General features: G+C 43.0%; 1 long non-coding RNA gene across 5 annotated transcripts; it reads right to left on the reverse strand.

Annotated features, from left to right (window-relative positions):
- Positions 1 to 40: 40 nt before the first annotated feature.
- LOC145432701 (uncharacterized) lies at positions 41 to 4,735 on the reverse strand. 5 transcript variants are annotated; one of them, XR_013912935.1, is made up of 5 exons: positions 2,560 to 4,264; positions 2,323 to 2,479; positions 1,539 to 1,739; positions 828 to 1,459; positions 41 to 738 (listed from the first exon to the last, which is right to left on the reverse strand). It is a non-coding gene; the product is annotated as an uncharacterized LOC145432701 (long non-coding RNA). The 5 variants fall into 5 exon arrangements; XR_013912933.1 differs by having other exon boundaries at positions 1,539 to 1,743; positions 2,560 to 4,239; XR_013912937.1 differs by lacking the exon at positions 2,560 to 4,264 and adding an exon at positions 4,484 to 4,735 and having other exon boundaries at positions 42 to 738; positions 1,539 to 1,743.
- Between the last annotated feature and the right edge of the window lie 7,353 nt (positions 4,736 to 12,088).

Genomic DNA, 12,088 nt, shown 5'->3' on the forward strand with positions numbered 1-12,088 from the left:
AGACGAACCTGTAACGTTCGTCGCTTACCTCTCTTCCGTATGGATCCACGATCTCAAGCTAAGCTCTGAAATGGACAACAGAAACAATCACCACTACGCTACCGACACTGATATGCCGGCTTCAGTTAGCAAGAGTAACAACAGACATGATATAGGCCTATAGAGCTGTGTTGACAGTGTGGAATGATAAAAGTCGTTTCCAGTAGGACTACGTAAAATGACCGCTGATCGAAGTAGAAGATACAAAACTCGTCAGTTATTTCAAATATGAGACAGTCGAGTTTAAAAATTATTCAGGTCCAGGTAAAAGTAACATCTGCCATAAGTGTTTAAATTTACTAGGAGCTAAAAATGATGGAAAGTTTCGAAAAATGCAGAGGTCAGTAACGAGGAAAGTAATGACGATGCATCCGGAATTGACCACCAATTTCAAAAGTTGATTACAAGACTACCTAACAACTAACGAGGATTTGAACTGGTAACTGCTAATCATCACAGCAACTCAATACCCGCAGTGTGGAGAAGTGAAGAATTCGTTTTTTCATCAATTGAATCTATGTAATTCAGTGGTATCAGTTGTTTCAAATTAAACAAATTAGGTTGCTTGCCTGCTATGAACAATTGGGCTGCTTTAGAAAATAAAAGGGGCGCTTCAGCCGATATCATTTTTACATCTTCGTCCTTTTTCATGATCTTTTTTATTCGGGCGAGAGGCAAATCCTGCGTTTTGAAATCGTTCTGAAAGCAATAATAGATGTGAAAATTTTTGTTTAGATATAGTCCTTAGAAATATAAAACCGTTAGTGTATTTTGGTTATCACTCTTACCAGTAAGCCTCGACTCTTGAAGACCCTACTAAATAGGCACGGTTGTATTACACCAGCGGTTCCCAACCTGTGGGTCGCGACCCCAACTGGGGTCGCCTGACAATTTGCCTGGGGTCACCTGAGGCCTTCTGAAAAGTTTAGAATTTCATTAGTTTAGAAATTTAGAAAGTTAACTCTTAAAGTCAACTGCATCTTCATGACAACTTTGCGGAATCATGTTCAGAATTTTTTTTTCATGACGAAATTACCGACTTTCCGTGTTTCAACTCAATCGAAAATTGCCGTAATTTTGACTGAAAGTTCCAATATTGGCATGTTTACAGAAAAGGCAGAATGTGCATTGTGACGTCAAGTGAATGACACATATTATCAACACCGGTCACAGCGGCTGTATATATAGTATGTAGTGTAATAGCTCGTTTCAGTCATGCATCTTGATAAGTTTGTGCTGTAAGTGGGTTCCGAGAGTTACTGACAGAAATAAAGTGTATCACAGAATTGCCAGGATTCAATGCAGTGTGTCTGGACGTTGACGTGTTGGAGATGTCCTACTAGGAATATGGCCGCAGAATAATAACATCGAGTTCGATGTATGAATGGGATGAGTCTCTGATCCGGTTCCGAAGATGTTCCTGAGAATGCACAAGAGGAGTTCATTGAACTCATTACCAGTGATGCAGCAAAAACTGATTTTTCTTCATTGTCAGTTACCAAATTTTGGATCAAGAGTTTGCAGTCATATCCCGTTCTGTCTGAGATCGCATTGCGCCTGATTCTTCCTTTTCAACAACATACCTTTGTGAAACAGGCTTTTCAAGCTTGTTGGTTATCAAATCTAAATACAGGAGCAGACTGGATGCAGAAGATGATCTGCGTTGTGCTCTTGCAAAGACTGCTCCAAGGATTTCAGATCTGGCTAAAAAGAAGCAAGCACAGCCTTCTCACTGAACAAATTGTTGTGTTGATAAGTTGATTTGTTGTGTTGTTTATTTATTTAGAAGTAAAATTTAATATACAGCCTAGTAGCCTACTAGTTAGCTCCAAAAGTGCAGTGAAGGAGGATCAACTCAACTAATTTTATCCTTGGGGTCACCGCAACTTGTCAAATGTTATAAAAGGGTCACGGCACCAAAAAGGTTGGGAACCGCTGTATTACACGGTCAGGTTATTGCTAGTTGTCAGGAAAGCCAGGTCAGACAAGAAAATAAAAATACATTCATTTATTCTGGTTTTACACGACAAATGTCTACCACTCCTTCTCGCGTTTTTAGTCCGTAGATTACCAACTAGCCCCACTTTTAGCAGAAAAATTTGACGTTGAGGGACCCCTTGAATGACTTACGATCTGATAAAACTCCCTAAAATGTATTGGAAGTATACCATCATATTGAAGATTTGCAGAAAGCTCTTCAGCCACTTAGTGCCATCTAATTATAGGAAAAAACGGCGTAGCGCACAGTGTTTGTTAATATATATTAGTGTACAATGTACATACATTGGTCAAACTCTGAACCTCCTCCAATTGCCGGTTCCAAAACGTCGACAGTCGTTCTGGCGTGTCAAGATCGTCCACGTTTCCTTCACATGGGATCCTCCGTTAACAACTTGGAACGTTGGGTCAATAACATTTCCCACTGAAGATTTCAAGAAGTCTGTAATTAAGGATATGGTGGTAATGCGATTAGAGCGGAAATACTACCAGGGAGGCATAGGAGGTATTTTCCATACGTACCTTCTGGGACCACATTTGCACCTGTAATCAATTGGTCACCCGAATCTTCAACTAGCATACTATGATGGAGATCGGAATCGGAGTTCTGACCAGCAGCCATCGTTTCATTCGCTAGTAAATTACTCTCCGACTGTGCGATATACCACCAGTCCAGTCCACCGGTTCACGATATTATTTGCCGATTTTCATAACACTTCATAGTTTAGGGATATTGTCAGGTGAAGCACTATGCAAATATGGGGAGCATGAAAATGCAAAATATATGATGATTTGCTACTGCCATTTTTTTAAGTTATATTTTTCATCTGAGCAAGTCACACACAAGTCACAACTCACAATCCCAAACTCGATCGGAATGCCAATTTCTAGGCTGATATAGGTAGGCTTACCATATTTTGGAAATCTAAAAAGAGGACACTTTTTCAGAAATATCAGACTTGCAAAACCGGAGAGGAATTCTCCAAAAATAGGTCCTCTAGGTCATCTTTCCGCTCAGATCTCAAAATACCGTATTTCTCTCCACATTGTCAGGAGGATGACTAAAAAAAAAAGTCATATTTTCGCTCAGATCTAAATTCACCGTTTTTCACTCAGAAATAACCGCCGGAGCGTCACTTCTGTGCTAATTTGCGGCATATCACTCGCAATTTGCTCTAAATATGACCTAAATTTTCAAAAAGAGGACAAAATCTCAAAAAAGAGGACAAAAGGGCGTCCTCCACTTTCAGAAAAGTCAAAAAAGACTTAAATGAGGACGTATGGTAAGCCTAGATATAGGGGGTTCCTGGACCATGAAAAGAATAAAATTTATATTTGCGTAATCAGTACAGCTGCATCTTTCCATTGATACCTCTTTTATCGAGTTTTGCGCCCAGCAAGCCGGTCAAAAATGGCCGTCAAGTTGCCTATGGTCAAATGGAAAGTATGACGTAACCCAAATGCATTGAGCCTTTCACTCTCGCTATGTCCACACCAGAGATGAGCGGATTTGAAATTTCTATGTCCTAATCCAATCCACCAAATCCGAACCTTCAAATCCAAATCCAAATCCTAATCCATAACTTTTAGATATTCAAGTCCATGTCCAATCCTAATCCGATTCCAACTGGAAATTCAGAAAAAATACTAATTCATGCAATGGAGGGATTAGAAAATTTTCTTTCACAGCCAACGATTCACTTGATTCAAGATAACTTAGTGACCTTAAGTACAATAATAACTGATCTGAATAAAGTTTGTCGCCATTCGCCACACGACATTTCGATTACCAGAGAACCCGGCCCTTGGAGAACCCGGCCATACCAACTCGGCCCTCGGAGAACCCGGCCCTCGACGAGCTCGGCCCTCGGGAAATTTTGTATATCAAGCACGCGTGGTCTACTTGTTGTGGTATTCACGGTGTTTTTCGACTACTCTGGACCTTGGTGAATGCGGCCCTCGAACAATTTGGAATTAAAAATGCAATAAATGTGTACCCGGCCCTCGGGAAATTTTGTATTCACCGGCAATCCTAATATCCCACCTCCGGCAACCCTAATATCCTAACCCTAACCCTAATATCCTACCCCAACCCTAATATCCAACCCTGCTCTGACCATCCCACCCCCGGCAACCCTAATATCCTAACCCTAACCCTAATATCCCCCCTCCCCCAACCCTAGTATCCTACCCTAACCCAATATTCCACTCCCCGAGCCCTAATGTCTCCCTACCCCACCTCAACCTACAGTTGCATTGCCCTTAACAGCCTGCTCTGACCAACTTCACACAATGAATTGAATCAGGTAAATGTCACATCTAATATAATGGAATAAAAACGACAAAATCACATCTAATATAAATAAAAACGACAGAATCGCCGGCTATAAAATAAAGATGATTAAAACCTGATAACAGAAAGCAGGTTCTTCCGAATTTTACTCACAATCAAATCAGGTCGACATTCCGAACATTGGAAGTCCACACTACAGTCTTCTTTAACAATTCGTAAGTAGTCTTTTCGAGACATAATATCTTGTGGGCCATAAGCAATGTGCTGCCACATGCCGCACCCATCGCATTTCAGGGTAGGTTCATCATCTAAAACCTCGTTGTTACATGAAACGCAGATATCCATCTTCTTATACGTCCTTCCCTCGCCAAGTCAAATCAATACTGAGCCGACCACGCGTGGTCGATATGTTAAAGTCAAAATTTCCCGAGGCCCGGGTTCTCCAAGGGCCGGGTTCTCCGAGGGCCGAGTTAGTAGGGCCGGGTTCTCCAAGGACCGGGTTCTCCGGCAACCGATAATAATATAATTAATAATATAATTAAGGGTTATGATTAGGGTTAGGTTAGGGTTAGGGTTAGGATTAGGTTAGGGTTATGATTAGGGTTAGGTTAGGATTAGGGTATATTATGTAATATTATTCACATTAAGAGTTGGTATACTACAACTTTACACAAAATTCTCCGAGGGCCGAATTTACCGGTTGAATTCCGTCCTCAGTAAATTCGGCCCCGTAAATATCCGCGTTATCTCCCGTGACTGTGTGATATACGCATACCCTGACCTCCAAATCACTCGATAATAATAGAATTATGTAATTCATTCACATTAATAGTTGGTAATACATTTTTATACAAAATTCTCCGAGGGGCGAATTTACCGAGTAAATTCGGCCCCGTGAATATCCGCGCTATCTCCCACGATTACGCGATCTACGCATACCCTGACATCCAAATCACTTAATAATAGTATAATTATGTAATTAATTCATGTTAACGGTTGGTAATACATTTTAATACAATATTCTCGGAGGGCCGAATTTATTGAAGTCATGGCCGAATTTACCGAGGGCCGAATTTACTGGCAACCGTGTATGAGTAGTGAGTACGTTGGGCTGACCAAATGTAGAGGTTATTCTAACAAAGAATTAGATCGCAAGTCTGGTGTCAATCATTATTGTCTCACAACAGTTTGTATGATTTAGAAATATCAATATATTATGCCATAGCATAGAAGAAGAAGAAGCGTAAAATATCGACGTTACGGCCATAAGAAGATGGAGAGTTTGGTCCAGATGATCCATCGACGGCCATAATATGCTGAAACTACGATCTCAGTAAGTGGAAAAGATGTGTGAAGAGGGGAACGCCATCCATTCGAGTTCCAGGCTAATTTGACAGGAGATTGCCCAATGTCCATCGATGACATAGCGGACAATGATACGGTCATAATAGCCGGTATGCAGAAACCAGGGTCATGAATATGTGGAAAACATTTCTAAAGAGTGGAAATGCCAACCATGCGCGTTCCAGGCTAATCTTCGTCGATGACATAGCGGACAGTGATACGGTCATAATATGCAGAAACCAAGATCATAAATATGTGGAAACCATTTCTGAAGATCTGCGAAAGCCAATAACTATGCGGGTTCCAAGCTAATCTGGGAGAAGATTGCCCAATGTCCATCAATTAAATAGCGAATACGGTCATAACATGCTGGAACCTCAATCAAAATATGTGGATAATGGAACTTTTGATGCTCGGCTGATCGGCTCATACGCTTGTCATGGTGCCGTTGGCGTATAACTCGACAAAGGGCATACGAAGAGTCCTCGAATTAATAACATATACTGCAATGAATGTATTGCCTGGAAAAATTAGACCTGTTACTATAAATATAGACCTACTCCACTTATATTGTACAATTTTCTGTCAATGCTAAGGTAATATAGTAAGGAATCAGATTAGAGTATTCTTCTGAAGTTATAGTGAAACTAAAATAATCAATTTACAAAAAATTCCAACCATTTGGGGATGCGACCGAATCCGGCAAATACCCCTCCCATACGCTGGTGGTTGGGATATTGCGATACGTTGAGCATAACGCGATGTCAACCTATTTGTTTCATTTGAATGTTTATGATTCACAATGAGCACTGAGCAGTCTACAACGGTAGGCTACAAGCTGTAAAATGATAAGTTCACCGACAGTACAAAATCTACGATACCAACGAAATGCAGGTTGCAAAAGTTTTCAACTTTGCGAAAAATTTTGACATGTACAACAAAAATCGCCCTCATTATGAGTGAATTTAAGAGACTTTTCAAAGTCCCTATTTATTTTCATATCGAAGTTGGAAGCATTTTCACAAAACTCCACAAGTGCTAAAATAATTTTGAAACTCAACACCTCTGATGGTAACCCTAATATGATCGTACGACATCGTTCATTGAAAATTGAGCCACTGAGGTATAGAAGCTCTTGTTTAAATCGCAGGCCGTTCAGCAACTATGGTGCGTATTGCGTAACCTCCGTTACCATATGAACTGAATGTAATATGTGCCCTTACGATCTCCTGTACGTGCCAATTATGCGATGATTTTTATGATTAGTCGAGCTGTGTTCATCTGCCTCCGAGCAAACTCATGCTGCAAAGCTGGAACTGCCTCAAATAAGCCCCATTCACGCAATTCACAATTCTTTTATCAAGTAAGGTAACATAATGCTCACAAAAAACATCGGCAGTGATTTTTGCACAAGAACATAGTGAGAGTAGGTAGAAAGACACGTGCAAGAAATTCACGACACAGCATAGCGCAATCGGCCGGCCTCGAAATCACAGTTCCGCACGCGCAAGGACGAGAGAAACAATATTAATGAAAGTGCAAACGTGACAAAAAGTACACAAGCGCGACACCGTCACGTGCTGCAAACTTTTTTGACCACTTCGCGAAAAGCCGAATTCAAAACTTCATGCAATTGTTTGCATTGCGTTCTATTAAGTGACCTGAAAAACGTGGGATTCAGGAATTCACGCAAATCTCGCATCAATTTATTAAAGTCTCCCATCGCGTTCGCGTTGTAACGCCCAGAAGGCGAGCTCGACCCTTTTGCTCTGATATTAGCGATGGCCTCTTTGTCTTCGCTCAAAGTGATCACGCTCAGCGGCGACACAGCGCCTCCGTTTTTCTTACATTATATCATCATCCTGTCGGGTTGCAGTCTCGATCGCGTGCTCACTTTGAGCGAAGACCTTTTCCGCAGCAACGACGACCGCGGACTCTGCTGTACATGGCAGCCCGGGCCGGCGATCGAATTGGCAAACGACACTCTTTTCATGATAACCAGAGACCGCGTGTCCAAAATGTCTCCTTCGTCCGAGTCTGGCTCGACATCAAAGGTTGAGTTACAAGTAGGAGCTGACGGACGCTCCGTATCTTCAGTCGTGTCAAAGTTATCAGCAGCAGTAACGACACTGTTTTCCTTGTCTTCATCTGTATCAATGGTTGGCTCCGCGTCGTGAGCAGCCACGCAAATCGTCGGATTCGCAGATGAGGAAGCGGCCACTGCCACATATTCGTACTCAGTTGTGTCATGATCGTTTGTGTCCACATCTTCCGCCGAAGCGAATCCTTCGATCACATTATCTGCAGAGTCTTTTCCCGTGGTTTCGTCTTGTGTCAGATCGATTGTTTGCGCAGTGTCATTACCGGCCACGCATATCGTCAGATTCGCGGACGAAGAATCGGCGACTGCCACGTATTCGTACTCGGTGGTGTCATGATTGTTTATACTGACATTTTCTGCTATTTCCGTCAAATCTGCGCATTCGATAGCAGACTTTTCAGAAACATCACCCACGTCAGCATCTTTTGCTTCACTTTTTGATTTCTTTTTCCTCTTCGATGACCTCACGGCCACACACACAACGTCGCTGTCGCGAATTTCTGCATCCGATTTCAAACTTTTTCGTTTCTTTCCTCGTTTCGTTCTTATTTTAGGAGCGGGAACTTTTTGCTGACCACCGGCCAGCGTTTCCTGTGTTGTTTGAAGATTGCTATTGTCATCACAACCCGAATAACCCAGATGTCTTCTTGGCGAATTCTGTATCATTGAAGTCGAATTCGCGGCACAGACAGACATATCCATGACGGTCACGCATTCGTAGCTGTCACCGAGAGGTTTAACGCCTAAATCAGTATCCTCGTAAACCGCAGAAATCGGTTCGTCGCACCTTGTCTGATTCGATGACGCATCATGCATTGCGACATATTCGTCACTGTCGTCCACGTTTAAACCGGAAGCAACGCTATCTTCTGCTTTATTATCAGTTGTGACACCGTCTCGGTCTGAATCCATCAGTTCAGATTTATCGAGGGTGGTGTCGACATTGCGGCTTTCATTGATGCTAGAGTTGGCATCGGATTTCTCCGTATTCCTAGCGCCTGCATCAACTCTCAGCCTTTCTTGAGCCTGACTCGACCCTATGACATCTTCGGCAACGGAGGCCTCCTGCGTGTCGACATCAATTTTTTGCTCTTGCTTCTCGTCTAATTCGTTCTACATTGTCGGTATAAATTCTCTCTCCGCCAGCTTTTCTTTCTGCCTCTCGGTAAGCGGAGTTCTCGGTTTCGGAAACGGCGACACGCAATTGACGTAGTTCAGGTTTTCAGACACAGCGTCCAGTTTTCTTTTAACAGCAAACGGCGTCGATACTGTTTTATTGCTGGTAGAACGTAACGGAGATTTGTACGGACTTTTCGGGATCAAATTCTTTTTCGTAGGCGAGCCAAACGCGCCATAACCTACAACCTTCAAAGATTGCGTGTTATCGTCAAAGTCTGTCAGGTCCATCGTAGATGGTAGCTCCACATCTTTCCACGGGCAATCCCAGCTCTTTTTTTGGTATACAGGAAACAAGCACGATTTCACATCGTTTTTGACGTTGTCGCAAATCAAACCGTGGTGCTGCGAGTTGACCACCACATTTCCCCAAAACTCAACGGCGGCGTTGCGTATTTTACCTCCGCCCTTTTTCACACAATTTGAAATGAAATCATGAAACTCCTCATTTATCAGAATCGAGTCTTTTTCGACAGCCGCGCTTTTGTACACGTTTTCGACGACGTAAAATATCGTCTCAAGCGGCTCGTGGAAAACCTTTACGCCTTCAACATGGAACGACAAAATGTTCTTAAATGCAGGCACAAAAGTACGAAACAAAGTCCTGATATCTTCCGAGTAGTAAATAGAGGAAATCACCTTTGACAAACAATTCATCAAATCCCCGTAATGTTTCGTGACGTTGTTTTCACGTGACACTTCGAAAAGCCTTAGCATCACCAGGCAGAGACCGGACAGGTTTTTGTGTCTCTCGAGCAGAGATTCGGACATAGAGTGCCGTTTGGGTGATGGCGCCAGGTCGATACGGGAAGCTCTCTGCCTCGCGGCTATGCCTCTGTGATTGTAATCGGCTTTCTCCACCATCATTTGACAAGCTCCAACGAGAAACGTCAACACAGAATTGGAAACGCCGCCACGATCTAATCTCTGCCGAATGGCGGAACACAGATGTCGACACAGTTCGTTCGGTTTGCTCGCGGGGACAACATCGTACGCCCACAAAAACCCCTCGTAAATGCAGTTCCAAGTCATGGAACAGTCTTTACGGCACCCGTTCAGATGCAACGGAAACAGCAGAAAGCCATACAGCGCGGAAAAGTCGTGATCGTATTTATCGCCTTGGTTCACTTCCTGGGACTGTTTGATGTGGGAGTTCAAACCGACACCGAGTTTGACCCAGGTCTTAAACAACAGATCGACGCAGCCGTAGTAAGAGTCGCTGTCCTTGTGCTCCTTTGCTAGAACGTCTTGCGCGTACGCCGCGAGGATCTCAATCACGGAACCGCAAAATGATAAAAACCCAACCATACTCTCAAATCCCATGACAACCAGCCGCTTAGTATAGTCCCACAGTTCGCGAGCGTAGTCTCCGGTTGATAGAACGCACGTCAAGCGACCAGAGAACAACATTTTAATCAACGTTAAAACAGGAAAACCGTGCTTGCCATTCAAATGACCGCCGTAAAAGGTCGAGGACATAACAGAAGCCGGAAAATCCAAGAAGCTCTTCCACATTGAAAAAGTCACGTACAGGTCGCCGTGCTCCAAATTTTGTGACTCCATAATGTTTTTCATCGCCACAAACAGCATGTTAAATAGCTCGGGTTCTCTTTTATTTTTCTGCAGGTTCGAATCCAGATGGCCTTGCTCTCAAGTGTCGATGTAGTCTGTCCCACAAATGCATTGACAAATCGGCCGAAATGTTTGATTTGCTGTATAAAACTTCTTCCATGGTGGCCACCAGCACGGCTCCGTAAGTTGAAAAAATAGCAGGGGTCGCGAGAAAGGCGCGATCAAGCTCGGTCATCGTAAAATTGTTGGTTTTACCGCTATCATCGTCATCCGGATAAGCAAGTAGGTGGATCAAAACTTCGACACCTATATCATGCAGTTCGGAGCTTTTTGACGCTTTTTTTCGTGTCGCGCGGTGCCCCATGGCCTGCATCGCGTCGTAAAAGCTGCTACCGTTATTCGAGCTCCGGCTACCTTTAGGGCCGAGGCCAATTCCTCTCCTTAACGAAGCAGTACTTAAGTGCGATTCTCTACTCAACTAAGTGCAGATCGATACTCAAACTTAAGTGCGCGTCAATTCTTGTCACTTAGTTGAGTATCGATTTTCAGACGTCATTTTCCGAAATACTGTTGCCAGATTTTTTTCGCCTTCAACCGGAGACGCGTGAACGATTTTGTCATGACAACACGACGCTGTCGGCATTATCTCGTCACTGACCTACAAAGTAGACGCAACTCTCACTGATTTATTTCCATACAATGAATAGCCTCAGGCCCTCAGCTGATTCACACTCTCTGAAGATGACCCAACCGAAATATATAAATCCATGTGGATACCCGGAACGTTCCTATGCCCCACAGAAGTATATTTGCAAGACGCTACAAACCCATTCGAATTTATAAAGATAAGTTTCACAGCAGGCGAACACGCAGTGCAGGCCCGAAAGAACAAAAGAATCCATCAATATCGTGAAAACAAATTGAAAAATTAATGCATTTCCAGGATTTCTTTCCAATTGCAGCTCCTTTGAACTTTCCCATATACCCAGACCGGACAGACCCAACCGACATTTTCTCCCTTGAATAATGATTTCTTGTTTCCAATAGCTTATTGCTGCTATCGGCTAAATTGGCTTGCAGGTATAGCGACTCCATCCAACACTGATATTACCAGGAACTCTATCAGCTGAGGTTAATGGGGGTCTGTTCAAGATGCTTCATCTATTTTATTGTGGGAAGAGCATGCGTAAAGTTCCAGCAGCGTTAAATTCGAGAGCTAGCAGCAGCACAAAACTTGTCGGTTTTGCTCGACGATCTCAATATCGTATGTCGTCATTTCTGTGTCTATAAATTTCAAAACGCAGTTGACGGGAAAATTGTATAATAAAATTATATTGAACAAAATCCACTCAAGTGCGATCTCACTCCTTCACCCAACATTCCGGTATACCGAGATGCCGTTCGATAAGAAGTCAAAAGGGTACAGAAGATAATTACAAATACAGTTATAAACACAACATCCGTCCAAGCGCCACTGATTTCATTCGCTCAGCAGAACCTCGCATCACGAAATAGCGTTTCACCTATATACGACAGTACCGGTACTCCTGTATTCGGCGGGTGTT

The sequence above is a fragment of the Botryllus schlosseri genome, unplaced genomic scaffold (genome assembly GCF_051294905.1).
Source record: "Botryllus schlosseri isolate E-star unplaced genomic scaffold, Bs_hap1 Bs99a, whole genome shotgun sequence".
Taxonomy (NCBI): Eukaryota; Metazoa; Chordata; class Ascidiacea; order Stolidobranchia; family Styelidae; genus Botryllus; species Botryllus schlosseri.